General features: G+C 35.1%; 1 pseudogene; it reads right to left on the reverse strand.

The window, feature by feature from the left end:
• LOC102817023 overlaps positions 1-6274 on the reverse strand; it is a 37814-nt pseudogene that overhangs the window by 28915 nt on the left and 2625 nt on the right.

Genomic DNA, 6274 nt, shown 5'->3' on the forward strand with positions numbered 1-6274 from the left:
TATCAAGGGCTCATGTTGTAAGTTAACATCAATATAACTAAATAATTTGATAAAGAATAGTTTGGATGAGTTTGCCCAGTGGCCAGAGTCTGTTCCTCAGAAAGGTTTGTTCTTAGAACCTTAAGCACTGCCAACACAGTGGAGACATTAAGAGGGGCACATAAGAAACCAATTTCTCAGAAGCTGCAATTATAGGGGTTCGAAGAATAGAGTGAATTAATAGGACTAAAGAGAATTATACAGAGCTAGCCCCACAGTGAGTTCGTAACAGCCAATAAACCCGGGACATCCGGAGGTTACTTCCTTGAGCCCACAGAGGCTCTGGCCAGCAAGTCAGAGCTTAGCCACGTGCTGGAATTTTCGTCCATGACACTGGTCCTCAACACCACAATACCTGCAGTGTGTAACAGTAGCCCATATGCATAATAGCTTTTTATGCTTTTAAAATGGCATTTGCAATGAAAAAGTAATTGTTATTGCAAAATTCTATCATGTGATCTCTAGTATCATTTCTATTACCAAGGCTATATTTTCCAACTATTGATCTTTTTTTCTTTTCTCCAACTTTTGCTTCCAATTGCCAGTAATTATAAATACATCTTGATTGCATGTTTCATCAGTTTCAGACTGAAGAAGTTGGTTGAATTCTTCAATATCATTATTACTGCCTTTAGTGGTTGGCGCATAAACTCAAATAATAATGGCATTGATTAATCTTCCTATTAGGCTTATAGATATTACCCTATCACAAACTGCTTTGTTCTTCAAGACAGTTCTTAATATGTTCTTTTTGAATATGAATGCAATGCCAATCCTCTTGAATTTGTCATTCTCAACATAGTAAACCATGTGAATGTCAGATACAAAATGGCCAGTATCAGTCCCTTTAACTCACTAATGCCAAGGATATACATGTTTATGTATTCCATTTAATTTTTTAAATAAAATATTGAAAGGTATGTATCACCATACTTATTTGGTCCATAAGCTAAGCAAATAATCAGAGAAACTTGACTATATGAAGTAGAATGTATCATCAGGATGGGAGGAATTGTCACTAATAGCTTATGATATGCAGGTGAAAAGACTGCTTTTTAAAAGTTAAGAAAACTTGAAGCACTTACTGATGACAATCAAAGAATGCAGCTTTCAGGATCAGGATTATAACTCAATATAAATAAAATAAAATTACTCACAATTGGACTTGTATCTAACTAAATGATACATGTAGGTAAGAGTAAAGTAGTTCACATTAATGAAAGTTGTAATCAAGATATCAACTTCCATATTGCATTGGGCAAAGCTACTACAATAGACATCTTTAAGACGTTAAAAAAAAAAAAAAAGGTCACTTTGAAGATTAAAGTGTGTTTTCAATCACCTCATATGTATGTGAATGTTGGACAATGAATCTGAAAGACTGGTAAAGAATCAATGTTTCTGTATTGCTTTTGTGAAGAATACTGAAAGTATAACGTTCTTCCAGAAAAAAAAAAGTAGTTCTGTTTTGGGAAAAGTACAAACAGAATGCACTTCAAAAGAGAGAATGTAAAGAATTCATTTCATGTATCTTGGACCTGTTATCTGGAGGAACTAGTCACTGCAAAATGACATATTGTTTGGTGCAGTAAAGGTTCTATGAAAAAAAGGAAAATATTCAAGGAGATGAACAAACAGTAATTGCAACAATGTGCTAAACAACAATTGTGAGAATGATGCAGGATCAGAGAGTGGTTCATTCTGCTGCATATTGGACCATTATTAATCAGAACTGACTTTATGTCAACAAGAACATGCAGAGAATATTTAACCCATTTTAGGACAATAGAGTAATTTAGAATTCAAATCAGAATACAGTCACTTAAAGTACAATATCTGAGTTTTATTGACTTGTTCTAACTTTAGGAATGACTCATCTATCATTTTGTCATACTGGGGTGGCTTGTTTGTTGATATGATACTGGAAGCTATGGCACCAGTATAATAAATACCAGCAAGGTCACTCATGTTGAACATGTTTCAGTAAAGTTTCCAGACAAATATAGACTAGGTAAGAGAGGAGGACTTCATCTGAATATTTAGACACTGAACAACCAATGAATAGCAGCAGAATATTGTCAAATAAGATGATGGAAGTTAAATATATTATGAATAGTGCTAGAATAATGCCAGCTATAGTGCTGGAAGTTGAGGTCCTTGGTTGGAAGACATTTAAAATATGAGTTGGGGAGAGCTGCCTCCTTAAAAAGACTTCACCATGATGATACAAATGGAGTATACTTTGGGGGAATCTCAAAATGAAGAGAAACAGCTATAAATGTCCATTAACAATTTGAATATGGAATATACAAAGAATGTTGTTGTTGTTGTTAGGTACCATTAAGTTGGTACCAACTCATTGCGACCCTTTAGAGGCACACCAGAATGAAACACTGCCTGATCCTGTGCAAATATTACAATCATTGTAGTCTAAGCCTATTGCTGATGCCACTGTGCCAATCCATCTTGTTGAGGGTCTTCCTCTTTTTCTTTGACTTTCCACTTTAACAAACATGATATCCTTCCTCAGGAACTGATCCCACCTGATAATATGTCAGAAGTATGAGAGATGTAGTCAGGTCATGCCTATACTTCTTTCAACACAGAGCTCTTTGTTCTTTTGGCAGTCCATGGTACTTTCGTTATTCTCCTCCAACACTGTAACTCAAATCCATCAATTTTTTTCTACGGTCTTCCTGATTCACTGTCCAACTTTCACATGCATGTGAGGTTAGTGAAAATACCATGGCTTGAGTCAAATTGACATTTTTGCACTTCAATCCTTTAAAGAAGTCTTGTGCAGGAGATTTGCTTAATGCATTATGTCATTTGATTTCTTGACTGCTGCTTCCATGAGTGTTGATGATTGATTCAAGCAAAATGAAGTCTGACAAATTCAACTTTTTCTCCATTTATATAGATGCTGTTTATTGGTCCAGTGGTGAGGATTTTTGTTTTCTTTATGCTTAGATGCAACCCATACAAAAGGTTGTGGTCTTTGATCTTCTTAAGTAAGTATTTTAAGTCCTCTTCATTTCCAACAAGCAAGATTGAATCATCTGCATATTGCAGGTTGTTAATGAGTCTTCCTCCAAACATGATGCCTTGTTTTTCTTCATATAATGCAGCTTCTCAGATTATTTGCTCAGTATACAGTTTGAATGAATATATTGAAAGAATACAATCCTGTCATACATCTTTGATAATTTTAAACCATTTGGTTTTCTGCTGAACAACTGCATCTTGGTTTATATACAGGTTCCTCATAGACACAATTAAGTGTTCTGTAATACTCATTTTTCACAATGTTGTCCATAGCTTGTCATGATGCACACAATTGAAAGCCTTTGCATAGTTAATAAAGCACAGGCAAACATCTTACTGGTGTTTTCTGCTTTTAGTCAAGATCCATCTGACATAAACAATGTTATCCCTCATTCCATGTCCTCTTCTGAATCTGGCTTAATCCTCTGGAAGTTTTCAGTCAATGTATGGGTGCAGCTAGTTTTTCAATATTTTTAGTAAAACTTTAATTGCATAGAATATCAAAAATATTGTCTAATGATTTCCGTTTTCCATTGGATCACCCCTTTTTAGAAAAAAATGGGTGCAAATGCAGATCTCTTCCAGTCATTGGCCTGGTCATTGTTTTCCCAGTTTCTTGCCTAGATGACTGAGTGTCTCCAGTGCCACATCAGTTTGTTGAAAGATTTCAATTTGTATTCCATTTATTCCAGATGTGTTGTTCTTTGCCAATGCCTTAAATGTCCCTTGGACTTCTTCCTTCATGATCATTGCCTCTTGATCATATACTTACTACCTCTTGAAATGGTTGAACATTGACCATTTCTTTTTTGTACAGTGACTCTGTATCCTTTCCACCTTCTTTTGATGCCCTGTGCATCATTCAATATTTTTAAAATAGAATCCTTCAATACTCCAACTAAAGGCTTAAACTTTATTTTCACTTTGCTGAACTTTGAGGATTGCTGTGCATGTTCTTCTCTTTTGATTTTCTAACTCCAGGTCTTTGCACATTTTATTATAATATTTGACTTTGTCTCCTGAAGCTGACCTGTACATTTGCTGTTCAGCTCTTGTACCTCTTCATCTGAAACTTTCTGTAAAGCAAGTTTCAAATTTTCTTCTCACATCCATTGTGATCTTTTCCTTCATTCTTGTCTTCTTAATAATCTTTTGCTTTTTTCTAGTATGATGTTCTTGATGTCATCTCACAATTCTTCTGGTCTTCCATCTTTACTGTCTATAGCATCAAATTTATTCTTGAGATGATCTCTAAACTCACATGGGATATGTTCAACATCATATTTCAGCTTTCCTGGACTTGTTCTAGTTTTCTTCAGCTTCAGCTTGAATTTACATATGAGCAACTGATGGTCTGTTCCAAAGTCTGCCCCTGACCTTATTTTGGCTGATGATACGGTACTTTTCCACTGTCTCTTTTCACAGGTGTAGTCAATTTAATTTTTGTGTATTCCATCTGTTGAAGACCATGAGTGAATTCATCTCTGTTGTTGTTTAGAAATGATATTTTCAATGAAGAAGTCATTGATCCTGCAAACTTCCGTCATGTGAGCTCCAGCATCATTTCTATCACAAAGGCCATACTTTCCAACTATTTATCCTTCATCTTTGTTTCCAACCTTTGAATTCCAATCATCAATATTTATTAATACATCTAGATTACATGTTTGATCAAAGTTAGATGGAAGAAGTTTGTAGAATTCTTCAATTTCATCATCACTGGCTATAGTGGTTCACATGTAAATTTGAATAATAGTGTTATTAATTGGTCTTCCTTATAGCTGTATGGATATTATCACAGGCAGCATTGTACTTCAAGACAGATCTTGATATGTTCTTTTGGATATTGAATGTGATGCCATTCTTCTTCAATGTGTAATTCCTGGCATAGTTAACAAATATGAAGTATGAATCAAGAAAATCTGGAAATGGTCAAAACTGAATGCAACACATATGAATTGATACCCTGGTCATTAGTGAACTCAAATGGACTGCTATTGGACATTTGGAATCTGACAGTCCTTGTTTGGCACTATGGATTAATGCCCTGGACTGCAAGTTTGCTTTGAGCCACAAAGTCAGCAGTTCAATCTCACCAGCCATCTCCTCAGAAACCCTATCTGTGTACTATCAGTTGGAACCAACTTAATGGAAAATAACAGCAACAACAATGCTGAAAATGGCAAATTCAAGAGGAAAAGGCTTGTATTCATTATCACAAAGAACATTTCAAGATCTATCTTGAAATACAATGTTGTCTGTGATCGAATAACATCCAGTTAATACTACTAACATCAGTTAATACTACTACTATTCAAATGTATGCACCAAACACTAAAGCCACTGAGAATGAAAATGAAGACTTCTACCAAGTTCTTCAGTAAGAAATTGATTAAACATACAATCAGGATATATTGATAATTACTGGTGACTGGAATGCAAAGACTAGAAACAAAGAAGGATCAGAAGATGCAAAATATGGCCTTGGTGATAGAAATGATGCTAGAGATCACATGATAGAATTTAGCAAAAGCAATAATTTATTCATTGGCAATACCTTTTTTAAAAAGCATACAAATGATTATACACATGCATATCATCAGATGCAATACCCCAAAATAAAACTGACTATGTGGAAGAAGACAATGGAAAAGCTTTCTACCTCAGTGAAAATAAGGCCAAGGGCAGACTATGGAATAGACCATCAATTGCTTATATATAAGTTCAGGCTGAAGCTGAAGAAAATTAAAAGAAGTCCAAGGGAGCCAAAATATGATCCAAAACACATCCCTCCTGAATTTAGAGACCACATCATGAGCAGATTTGATTCAAGAGACAGTTATGAACAAAGACCACACAAGTGGTGGGAAGACATCAAGAATAATACAGGAAGAAAGCAAGAGGTTATTTAAAAGACAGTAGAGAAGGAAAAGGCCAAAATGGGTGTCAAAAAAGACTCTGAAACTTGCGCTTCAGCACAGAGATAATAAAGTTAATGGAAGAAATGACGTAAGAGAGCTGAACAAAAAATGTCTAAGGGCAATACGAGAGGAGAAAGTCAAGTTTTATAATGATGTAAGCAAAGACCTGCAGTTATAAAAATGAAAGGAAAGATCAATGCTGTAATATCTGAAACTGAAAGAACTGAAGAATTTCAAGCCTCAGCTTGCACTATTGACAGATTCTACAG

The sequence above is a fragment of the Chrysochloris asiatica genome, unplaced genomic scaffold, assembly GCF_000296735.1.
Source record: "Chrysochloris asiatica unplaced genomic scaffold, ChrAsi1.0 scaffold00115, whole genome shotgun sequence".
In the NCBI taxonomy this organism is placed as follows: domain Eukaryota; kingdom Metazoa; phylum Chordata; class Mammalia; order Afrosoricida; family Chrysochloridae; genus Chrysochloris; species Chrysochloris asiatica.